Source organism: Nannospalax galili, unplaced genomic scaffold (assembly GCF_000622305.1).
Source record: "Nannospalax galili isolate Female #2095 unplaced genomic scaffold, S.galili_v1.0 scaffold127, whole genome shotgun sequence".
In the NCBI taxonomy this organism is placed as follows: domain Eukaryota; kingdom Metazoa; phylum Chordata; class Mammalia; order Rodentia; family Spalacidae; genus Nannospalax; species Nannospalax galili.
The window spans coordinates 2,077,605-2,089,576 of NW_008360326.1; the positions used below are offsets into that span (position 1 = coordinate 2,077,605).

The 11,972-nt window shown below is 46.4% G+C and overlaps 2 non-coding genes across 2 annotated transcripts; both read left to right on the plus strand.

The window, feature by feature from the left end:
• Positions 1 to 5,283: 5,283 nt before the first annotated feature.
• Positions 5,284 to 5,474, plus strand: LOC115068935. Its single transcript, XR_003848276.1, has one exon. It is a non-coding gene; the product is annotated as a U2 spliceosomal RNA (small nuclear RNA).
• A 6,173-nt stretch (positions 5,475 to 11,647) lies between these two features.
• On the plus strand, positions 11,648 to 11,838 carry LOC115068922. Its single transcript, XR_003848264.1, has one exon. It is a non-coding gene; the product is annotated as a U2 spliceosomal RNA (small nuclear RNA).
• The last annotated feature ends 134 nt before the right edge of the window (positions 11,839 to 11,972 follow it).

Consider the following 11,972-nt stretch of genomic DNA (forward strand, 5'->3'; position numbering starts at 1 on the left):
CATAGTCCCTCTAGACAGCACCAGGCCTGCGTCTCCCAGGAACTGCAGTTCCTGCATCCCCACCCACTCCTCAGCAGGTGGCTGTTCTCCACCGTAGACTCATGGACCTCTACTGGGAACCACCAGTAGTAGCTATTCTCTTTCCTGGCAGCCTTGCCTCTGCAGCCCTTCTTTTCACAAGATCCTCCTAGAGCCCTGGGTACTCTGCTGCAGAGAACGTACATATGCACATTGAACAATCATGTGTGTAAGGCCTACCAGGTGTTAGGAAGGCACCTAGATTCTGAGAACAATGAAAAAGGACCTGCCCTGACAGAATAGACATTATAAAGAGGAAGGCCTCAGCATGCAGCTCAGTGGTAGTGTGCTTGCTTAGCATGTGCAAAGACCTGGGTTCTAGCTCCAGCACCATAAGAAAACAAAAAGACAAGAAACTTCTTGCACAACACATACACATTAGAATCTGGTGCCTCAGAACCAACAAGAAGTAAGGATCATTTCAAAGGTGGTTTCTTGAAGGAAAAGAGAACCAGGAGTTGAGGAAGTGGGGCTCAAGGCTTCTCCGAAGTAGCACTGCAGCCAAGGGTTATGTGACAAGTCAGGTGTCTCAGCACAGGGACAGGCTAGTGGGAAGGAACTGCTTCCTCCTCTTGGCTCCCACAGGGATCAGATTCCTGAGCTTCAACCTCAGTGTACCCAGCCCTGAAGCACAGAAGCTGCCCAACAGTGTGCCTGCACAGCATGAGCAGCCAGGAAATCTTACCTGAATTTGTGGTGTCAAGGTCAAATGTGCTCAGGGTTCCCTGAGTGTGGGAACCAAATTTCCATCCTTAGCCTGTGTGTTTTCTAGTCCGGGGTCCTTGGTTCTGTCAACATGAGGTTTTATAGGTTAGCCTATAAAACTGCTAAGCAGGGCCTGGGTGGTACCAGCTCATGGGCCTCCCTTGGAACTAAACAAAACAAAACAAACTTCTTAGAGGGACCAAAGATAAGGAAACCGGAAAAATGCCCCTCTGAGGTCTGGCAGACTGAAACTCCGGACTGCAAGTCCATGTGTGTCCACCCCTTGCTAGCTTGAAAAGTCACTTCCCCACATCCCCAGGAGTGTTGTTTTTTCAGTACAGAATGAAGTGATTCCAGGCCCCCTTCCCAATCCATGCTCCACAGTGAAGAGGGGTGGGAAGGTGAATGGAGCTCATCCTAGAAGTTTCTGGAGACATCCTTGCTTCCACAGTGTCCTGCCCAAGTGCCTATCTGTGTGAACAGGGCTGGGTAGAGACCTGATGCCGGTGACACAGGGCCAATTTTCAAATCCTAGTTCTGTTTATGAAAAGAATGGAAAAATGCAACCTATCTCTCAAAATTAGTGTATGTGTGTGGGGTTTGTGTGAAAGGGCTCCATATCTACTTTAATACCCAAAGAGGGGCCCTCTCCCAAGCCACCAGCCCCAGACCAAGTACCAGGACCAGCTCAAGGACTGAAAACAAGCAGATGCTGCTCCCTGTGGCTAGAACTGTCACTGCCTGATTCCTGAAGAAAACTCAAGTAAAAATGAAGTTTCTCAGTCCCGTTGCCTCCTTCTGAAGTCTCCTTTCTGACGGGGCCATTTCTTGTTTGAGGTTGAGGGTGGAGAATGCACCCACTTCTATTTCTTTGTGTGAATTAATTCAGATTGAAATAAATTATTTGAGCAGAAAATCTATTTTTTTTAACTTACTTTGTTTGTGTATGATGGGGCAGTGCACACATGCCATGGCACACATGTCAAAGTCAGATAAAAACTTTGTGGAGTTCTCTCCTACCACTTTATGTGGGATTCAGGAATCTAAGTCAAGCCATGAGGCTTGCACAGTAAGCACCTTTACCTGCTGAGCCATCTCACTGACCCCTCAAAAATCTATTTTCAGTGACATTTACCATGCATTTTCTGAGGAACCACGGAGACATAATGTCTCCTTCCTTACAGGGCAGAAGGGTAATGAAGACTCCAACTATAGCTATGTTAGTCTTTAGGAGGTCCACATGGGGGCAGATGCCCACCATCCACCTGCACAGGAGCTCAGGGAGGCCCCGGACACAATGCTGGTCAGTAGAAGGGGCAGCAGGAGCCCCAGGAGAGGCAAGGTTCCGCATGGAACAACACAAAGGCAGGAGGAAGGGTTAGGACAGTATCATGAGCATGTCCATGTTCATGGGGGAAAGTGAAAGAGATGAGAAACATCTTTGGGATCTGGAACCACAGGACTAAAAGACCACAAAACCATAAATGCCTGAACCAAGACAAGACCAGAGAAAGAAAAGGGAGAGGCAGGAGGGCTTCAGACAGACTTGGGCTGAGGATTTCTAAGAGGAACATCCATGGCATCTGAAGAGTCCAAGGAGGGTGTGTGTATGAGGTGATAGTGGGATACAGCTCTCTCTGGAGTATCTTCTGGGAGCTGAGCTGGCTGGGAGGACTGCAGGGGCCCAGAGACAGGGAAGGCAAATGAGATGGAAGGCATGTCCTTCTGTGACCTTGCAGACAGGCAAAGTCTTTGCTAAGCACAAAAGGAAACTTCTGGGCTCTCTGGGCACAGGTGAGGAAAGATGGAGAATGGCCAGGTTCTGAGCAGGATGTAAGACCCCAGGGGCCAGGGCTTCCCAGAAACCAGACCCTAGCCTTGCTGTGGAAGACAGGCTGATGGGGCTCTGATCATAAAAGGCAGTGAGCCCACAGCCTGGGTTTCCTCTGCCTCACAGACTTAGGCTTGCAGATTCTGGAATTCCCTATGTCCAACTGTATGCTGCCGCACCCCTGCCAAACCCACAGGCTGTACTGTCTTTGAGGTCACCAAGTCCGATCTGTACTGAGACCGCTGTTCCACCTTCCTGAAGCCCATTCTGAGGTCTGGCCCAGCTCAGTGTGTCAGGAATTGAGAGCCATGGGAGCCCTGACAGGTTTGGCAACCAAAGATGTCTGTGACCTTTAAGGTCATGACCAGGACACAGTGGCCAAGAAGCCAGATTCCGGGGCCATATGGCTGCAGGAAAACCCAGGTTAAGACTGCTGCTTCAAAATTCATAAGCTATGGAAGGAAAAAGTCATTTGAGTTTGATTTTTAAAATGTTTTATTTTACTTTTATTATGTGTATGAGTATACTGCCTGCATGTATGTAAGGTGCACCTTTATCATGCAATAGCCACAGAGGTCAGAAGGTGTTAGATTCCCTGGAATTGGTATTACAGACGGTTGTTAGCTGCCATGTGGGTGCTGGGAATCAAACTCGGGTCTTCTGCAAGAGCAGCCAGTGCTCTTAACCACTGAGCCATCACCCCAGTCCGTGATTTGACTATGCTAAAAGAACCAAAAAGTATCAAGGGTGTGGCTCACTCGTATATCACATGCCTAGCAAGTGCAAAGTTTTTTTTTTTTCCATGATAAAAAGAGAAATAACACACTCATGTGCAGAGATAAACAAGACAGAACTACCACATTAAGAAAAACACATGGCAGTCCCAATGAAAACTCTTACATATAATTTTGAGGGATGAAATTTGATTCTAGAGTTTATATAGGCAAGGGGGGAAAAAGCCACAAGAATTAGAATTCTAGAAAAATAGAGCAAATGCATGCAGAGATACAGGCTCACTTTCTATCCCTGGGGGTGTAACTTCTAAGGGTGCCATTGCAAGAACAATTGAACCTAAAATGCAGACAACTGAGCTAGAGCCATACAGTGCTTGCCCAACACGCACAAGGCCCTGTGTTCTAATGCCAGCACTCTCTACTCTGCAAAATGTACATAACTTTTGAAATAGTTATTCTACTTTTAGGGATTTGTCTTTTAGACACAGGTCTCAAATGACATTAGAGGAAGGTTATTCATGGCAAAATTGCTGTAACATACATTTGGAAACATCTTTACTGTCTGTCTGTTGTAATGTGATTAAATAAATGGACTATTTAAAAAAAAAGAAAGAAAAAGAAAAATACATGTCAGGTAATACCAGTCAGCTCTCTGTCCTGTATGGGAAATAATAAGTTTCAATCTTACACCTATGCTGGATTCTTCTCTGAGATGAAAATTCCTTCAGAGACCACCTTTTAACTTCCAGACCATCAGTTTCATTGATAAGAGTGCTGTGACCCTGTGAAGAGATGAGTATTACAGAGTAAGAAGTCTGGGTCATAGTGACTTATTTATGGGCCTCTGACAGCTGAGTCTAGCGAAGCATTCCCATGTGACTGATACATGAGACTGGAAAGACCTCAGGTTCTTAAATCTTGAGTCTGGAAGTGCCTGAATCCTCTGGAGAACTGCCCACCTTTTTCGTTTGCTGCCTGACAGTTCCTGTCACACCCTACACACACACACACACACACACACACACACACACACACACACAGGGCTACTGCTAAGGCACTTATGCAGACTCTATCTTGAGAGGCCTACATCTACACTTGAGTGCCTACTAACTGTATGTGCTTAAATCTGTGTTAAAAATCAAAATAAACTCCAATTCTGCTTCATCCCACTCATCCAGAACTTCTAATCTGTGGCGACGTCAAAAATCGCACCTTCTCCTCAGTAAAGGTTGCTACATGTGGCAGCAATGGAACAGTCTTAAACCCTGGCCCCAGTGCCACTGACAGGTCGAGCACAGGACCCCGCTATTTGGTTGGGTTCAGGGAGAAAGCCACGAAAAGTGACACCCACACGGTTCGGCGGCCTAAGTAACCAGCGGAGGAAGGGGAGGGCAGCCCGCGGTCAGACGCAGCTTTAGGGAAGACTCGCCGAACAGCGCGTTCTCGGAACAAGCAGTGAGCATCCCTCGGCACCCGCCACACTAGCCCACCCGCTGCCTCCGCGCGACGCGGAACGAGCTCCACGGCCCTCAGCGCGAAGCGTCCTCCCCACCACGACTAGGAAGAGAAAGTCCACCACCTCCTCCGCGTCTCGCGAATCCCACACCTCCCTTCCGTCTTTTCCGACTTTCCAAGGGCCGATCAGGGAGGGAGTGCCCAGGGAAGGGGCGCGGCCAGGTGTTGACACGCCCCCAGGGGGGGCGGGACATGCAAATGTGCGAGGCCTCCCACCTGGGAACGCTGGGTCGACAGGGATGTGAAATTTCTTGCAGAAAGTGTGAGAAAAGAACGCGTGCCGAGGGCAAGAGAACGAGCCCGTGAGGCCGCCGGAGCCCGATGGAGAGCCGGGAGTCGGGGGCGCGGAGTTGTGAGGGGTGACCGCAATGTTAGTGTGGGGCGAGGGCGTAGGACAAGGCGCAGTGCGAAGAAGAAACTATCGCTTCTCGGCCTTTTGGCTAAGATCAAGTGTAGTATCTGTTCTTATCAGTTTAATATCTGATACGTCCTCTATCCGAGGACAATATATTAAATGGATTTTTGGAGCTAGGAGTTGGAATAGGAGCTTGCTCCGTCCACTCCACGCATCGACCTGGTATTGCAGTACTTCCAGGAACGGTGCACCCCCTCGGGGAATAATAGTGGTTTAACGTAAGAAGCTATAGTTATTCTTAGTTATGTTTAGTTATTTAGTGGTTGCTAAACCTATGAGGTTATTTTAAGTTTTGCTATAAATTACGTCTATGGTGACATAAACATGTGTGTTTGGGTCACTGTGTTTTGGTAGCAGGATATGTGTTTAATTCGCATCTAATACTTTGTTGAAGTACGAGAGAGTATCTGTGTTTTGCCACTACTGTGTGCTTTTTTTTTTTTTTGAGACAGCTCTCACAGATCAACCTCTCTCCCACTGTGCACACCTGGTCTACTAAATTCTTTTCACACTTGTTTGAAACAACTTTAAAATACCAACAGGCTTCAGTCTTCACACCCCATGCATTACCCTTAGCCAACGGGAGGCAGTGCACTTCTACTCCCTAAACCAACATCACTGGAGGTCCAGCCATTGCCACACATACCCAGTCTTGTCATTCCTGTCCTAGTGTTTCCTGCTTTCAAGTATCCACATACAAAGCAGGCAACCAAAAAGGCCTGTGCTATTAAAGATCCAAAATCATTGGCTTTTTTCATTTCATTCTTGTTGACTGTACCTGGGGCAATCAACAATGTATTGACTGAGGGATGAGGCCAATGACATGGACAGTTTTTACTCTTCATTGTGCTGTATTACTAACATTACAATTACTGGATTAAAACAACCTGATTCTTAATTTTAGTTTTCAAGAGGGGCAGAAACTTGGAGGACACTTGTTCCCCGAATGCTGCTGGAACTGTGTCCTCAAAGTCAGACCTCACTCTGTTTCTCCTCCTTCAATTGGGAAAGCACAAGTTTGGATCCACCCTTACACAACAGGTTGCGAGGTGCTTCACCAGAGAAGATCACTCAGTTTTGCTGAATGAAAGTCTTTGCTGGCCAGCAACTACACAAGGATGTCCAAAGAAACCCAAGTGCAGCCCTGAGCCGTCTCTAGGGTGAGCAATTATACAGAGAAACCATAACCAGGAATGAAGTTTAAGTTCCCAAGCTTACAGGTACAAAGGCCCCTTAACAAGTTCTATTCTATTAAGCAACAATTGCTATTTTGCAGAAGCAAGACAAGTATAACCCACAGAAGCCATAAATCTGGTTAGCAGTTGCATTCTGGAACACACTGACCTGTTCCCAAAACAACTGGGGTCCTGCTGATGTGTGTTCCCATAACCTGGGCCATCTGCCTGATAATTTGAGACTAGAGTCAGCCTATCTCACACACACAAAGTCAAGTGTACTTTCTCAGTCTTCCATGTCTTCAATGAGATGGGCACACTGTCTTTTTTGACATGTTAATTCTCAAAGATACATTCATTCATTCATTCTCTTTTGGGGGGATTAGCAAATAGCAGTTCCCAGGAAACAAGATCAGGTACTCAGGTCACAAGAGCACATGGTTCAGTGTGTTTGCCAAGGTTAATTAAAAGCCATTAGTCCAGACTATGTCCGTTTTATAAGACATTGCTATATTTTTTTGCTTTTTTGGGGGGCGGGGGTCTTTTTGAGACAGGGTTTCCCTGTAGCCCCAGCTGTCCTGGAACTCACTATGTAGACCAAGCTGGCCTTGAACTCACAGAGATCCACCTGCCTCTGCCTCCCAAGTGCTGGGATTAAAGGCCTGTGCCACCACACCCGGCTTTTTGCTTATTTTTATCTCCTTTTCAAATATATTTTATTTTATGTGTATGAGTATATTGCTTGCATGTATGTAAGTGCACGAGTGTCAATGCAATGCCTATGGAGGTCGTAAGAGGGTGTTGGATCCCTTGAACTGGAGTTACGGACAGCTGTTAGCTGCCATGTGGGTGCTAGGAATCAATCTCGGGTCCTCTGCAAGAGCAGCCAGTGTTCTTAACTGCTGAGCCATCTCTCCAGCCCCTATCGCCTTAATTTTTTTAGACAGTGTTTTGCTATGTAGCCCCTGGTTGGCTTAGTATCCACTGTGTAGCCCAGGCTGGTTTCCCACTATAGCCAATGCTCCTGCCTCCACCTCTTAAATAATGAGATTACAGGTATGTGTCACCACAACTCAAAGTTTTGTTCCAATTTTAAAGGAAAATTACTCTTGATTTGTAAAGCAGGATGAGGCTAATTTAAATAAAAGATTCCAGAGGAGGTTGGGCATGGATGGGGTTCCGTTTCCAGCACTCACATGGTGGCTAACAACTGTACATTAATCCCGTTCTAGGGGCTCTGACGCCTTCTTCTAACCTCAGACACTGCACCCATGAGGTACACTTAAATATGTGCAGACAAAACTTTCATACACATAAAATAGTAACCTTAAAATCTGAATCTTTTTTAAAAGTTCAGAAGTAGGTGCTCAGCAGGTAAGAGCACTGGCTGCTTTTGCGGATGCCTCAGTTCAATTCCCGGTACCTACATGGTAGCTAACAACCATCTGTAACTCCAGTTCCAGGGGAATCCGACGCCCTCTTCTGACCTCCATGGGCATTGCACGATAGTGGTGCACTCATACACATGCAGGCAAAACATTCATATACATAAAATGAAAATAGCAAAATATTTAAAAAATTCTGAATACTGGCTTTAGACACATTGGATGCAAACCCTAGAGAATAAAGTATTAGTTTTCTTTCTTCCTGGGCTCTGTAAGATTCTTTACATCATTTCCCCAAAGGCTACCTTGATTTAAATAAACTGATTGTGTTACAAGAAGGGAGACTGAATAGAAAGTGTTAAATGATCTCAAAACAAGATTGGTGCCACTCTGGGGCCCCAATAGCCTTGGAACATACATCGTTTCTGCTAGTGAATGCACAAAGGACAGCTCCTTCCCATTCAGCCAGCAGGCCTGGGCCTGATGCGTTGGCCTACAGTGGAACTAATGGTCATGTCCAGAAGGAGGGACTCTGTCTACTCAGTGGGTGGGAGTCTCATGGGCATCCATACAGTGCTCCAATGAAGAGGAACTGGGAAACAGGAAAAACCTGATCTTGGTGCAAGTTCAGGGACAGGACAGTTTTCTAAGGGAAAATCAGCTGTGAGCACAAGGGGCAGCTCTGGCATGGCCAACACATCCCAAACCCTCCACACTCATGCCTTTCCCATCTTCAACTACACTGTGTATGTAACTATACTCTATGGGAATGATTTTTCTGGAAATGCCTTCTACTACAAATGGAAATTTTACCTAACATTGTAACTAAAGCTGTATTTTAGATAGTTATATATGTAACTAAATCTTATATTTTGAGATCACTTAACACTATCTAGTCACTCTCCCTTCCTACTGTGGAATCAGCTTATATAAATCTAGCTAGTCTTTGGGGAAACAATGTGAACAATCTTACTAGGCCGCCAAGGAACAGCCAACCCTATGGTCCTGTTAGGCCTCAAATCTGTAGGAACTGTGCACAAGGCAAAGGAAACAATGTTGTTTGAAAAGTATGCATACTCTGTCAAATCCACCCCATCCCCTTACACAGCTGACTCTGATCACTTAAAACATATTCATTTCAACAAATAGTTATCAATTTATTGAGTATCTGCCCAGTATCTTATGGAATATAAAGATTAAAAACTATTCACCCTCAGAGAAAATGCACACAGATAAACATGTTATGAAACTCAAATGTCTGTATTTATCTGTGCCTTGAGGAACTCATGCTTCCTTTGGTGCAGTTTTTCCTTCCTTACCTCAGCCCCTTCTTTTCCACGTTTAAGTCTACTGAAGGAGCTAACCATAAGTCCACTGTCAACTACAGAGATGAGCACAAGATTCTTACTTTATTGTGCCCTCACAGAGAACTCCACCCTCACAACTTTCCTGCCATAACACTTTTCTAACACAGAGAACAATCAATGATCACAGGAGAGAGCTGGTTTCAAATCTCTTCCCACCTCTGCAAGGTTAGCCCCCTACAACACCAAGTATGCTCGCCAAGGTCTCCTCATGTTATACTTGACAAATATAAGCCTAAGCCTGCCTATCATGCTGTACCCTTTTCTAATTAAACTAGAAGCTAATGAAAATTCACTAAGCAGGTGATGGTTCCCAGGTGACATAAAGTCACATGCATCAGAAACAGGATGCACTAAGGTGTTCGTTATTAGAGGCTGCCAAAGACTTGGGACAACTCTAAGCCCAGAGATCCTACCAATCTGAGTGCTAACAGATAAACACATTTATGCCTATGACTTCTAATTACCTGTTTCCTTATATTTGGGGAGTTGCTTTGAGACAGGTTCTTACAAAGCTAAGGCTACACCTAAACTGCTGATTCTCCAGCTTGCACCTAACCAATTACTGGGACTACAGATGTACACTACCACATCCAGCTTTAGTCCTTTATTTCCCCACAGCACTCACAGAGATACAAGAACAGGCCAGAGTCTGTAGCTCTTCCACATAAGTTCCACATACAAGAAGGTACCAAGTAAACCTCCCTGTTCAGGGTTATATTGTAATCCTTTATGATTCTCCATTCTGTCACCTAGTGGCCTTTAACTGAAAATAAACTGAGGTTGCACAGATGGAGTTAAGGATCTGAAATAGAGGACTCCAAATGCAGCTCCATTTTGGGTGGAGTCGATCTAGAACAACCACAGCAATGTTGGTGACGTTTAACTTGACTCCAGACTAACCTCCCAAGCCTGTTAAGGGACCATAAATAGAGCAATGATGCAACCTTTCTTTTAGGTATCAAATCCTTTAAGAAAATATTTTATTATTTTTGTGTGTATGAGTGTATTGCCTGCATGTGTAAGTGCACCATGTCATGCAATGCCTGCAGAGGCCAGAAGAGAGTGTCGGATCCCCTGGAACTGGAGTTAGGGACGGGTGTTAGTCGTCATATGGGTGCTGGGAATCTAACATGGGTCCTCTGTAAGGGTAGCCAGTGATTTTTAACCACTGAATCATCTCTCTAGCCCTTAGGTATCAAATTTTGAGTCTTGCATTACTATTGCATTTGATGGTGCTACGCACTGGCATTTGATTAGCCCCCAAACTGTGAAAAAGTGCACAGGCATTATATATGTATTAATTTCAAATTTTCAATGAATAATATTGAGGGGTTTTTTTTTTCAATATATTTACTCTGGCTTTCTCTTTGTCTTAAAAAATATTTTATTTTTTAAGTCTTTTGGAGACAGCGTCTCTCTGCAGCCCTAGCTGGCCTGTAACTCACTATGTACACCAGGCTGGCCTTGAACTCAAGAGATCTGCCTGCCTCTGCTTTCCAAGTGCTGGGATTAAAGGCATGCCCCACACCTCGCTAAAATATTTTATTTTTATGTGTATGAGCGTCCTGTCTGCACTTTTGTAAGTGCACCCGTGTCATGCAATACCCTCTGGGCTCAGAAAAAGGCGTCAGAGTCCCCTGGAACTGGAGTTAAAAGACGGCTGCTAGCCACCACGTAGGCGCTGAGAACTGAACCCCAGGTACTCCGCAAGAGCAGCCAAAGTTCATAAGCCGCTGAGCCATGCCCCCCCCCCTTTTTCCTTTTGTCTTCTTGAAACAGGCTCCCTGTAGATGAAGCTATCCTGGAGCTCTCTAGCTAGACCAGGCTGGCTGACGCCGAACTCGCCATGTAGGCCAGGCTCTCCTTGAACTCAGAGATTCCCTGACCCCTGCCTCCCATGTGCTGGAATTAAAGGCGTGTAGCACGACAGGTCACGGGTTTTTCACCGGGAATGAGCTCCTCCGCGCCCTGCACACTCGCCCACCCGCCCGGCTCCCCACCCGACTCGGATAGAGCCCCGTTGTTGATGGCGCGAAGCCGTCTCCCCACCACGACCGGGAAGAGAAAGTCCGCCAGGTGGGCTGTGGCCTCCTCCGCAGCTCCGCAACCCAACCCCGGCTTCCATCCCTTCCTGCTAATCCACGACCAAACAGGAAGTACCCCGACCCGAACGCCGGGCGGAGGCTGCCGGGAGGGGCGAGGCCCAGGATCACCACGCCCCCAGGGAGGTGGGGCATGCAAATGAGATGAGGCCTCCCACCCGGGAACGCCGGGACAGCGTGATGTGTAATTTCTGGCGAAAGTGTGAGAAAAGGAAACGCGCGCTGAGGGGAAGAGGACGAGCCCGTGAGGCCGCCGGAGCCCGAGGGAGAGTGTGCGCGGTGACCGCAATGTTAGTGTGGGGCGAGGGCGTAGGACAAGGCGCAGTGCGGAGAAAAAGATATCGCTTCTCGGCCTTTTGGCTAAGATCAAGTGTAGTATCTGTTCTTATCAGTTTAATATCTGATACGTCCTCTATCCGAGGACAATATATTAAATGGATTTTTGGAACTAGGAGTTGGAATAGGAGCTTGCTCCGTCCACTCCACGCATCGACCTGGTATTGCAGTACTTCCGGGAACGGTGCCCCTCGGGGATTTATTGCTGTTTAATGTTAGGTTTAGTGTTTTGCTAAGGTTGTGGGCTTTTGCTTGTGTTCCGCGTTGCTCTCCTGGCTGATTACAATTTTAGTTGGTATTATCTACTTTAAAGCTTTGGATGTTGCAAT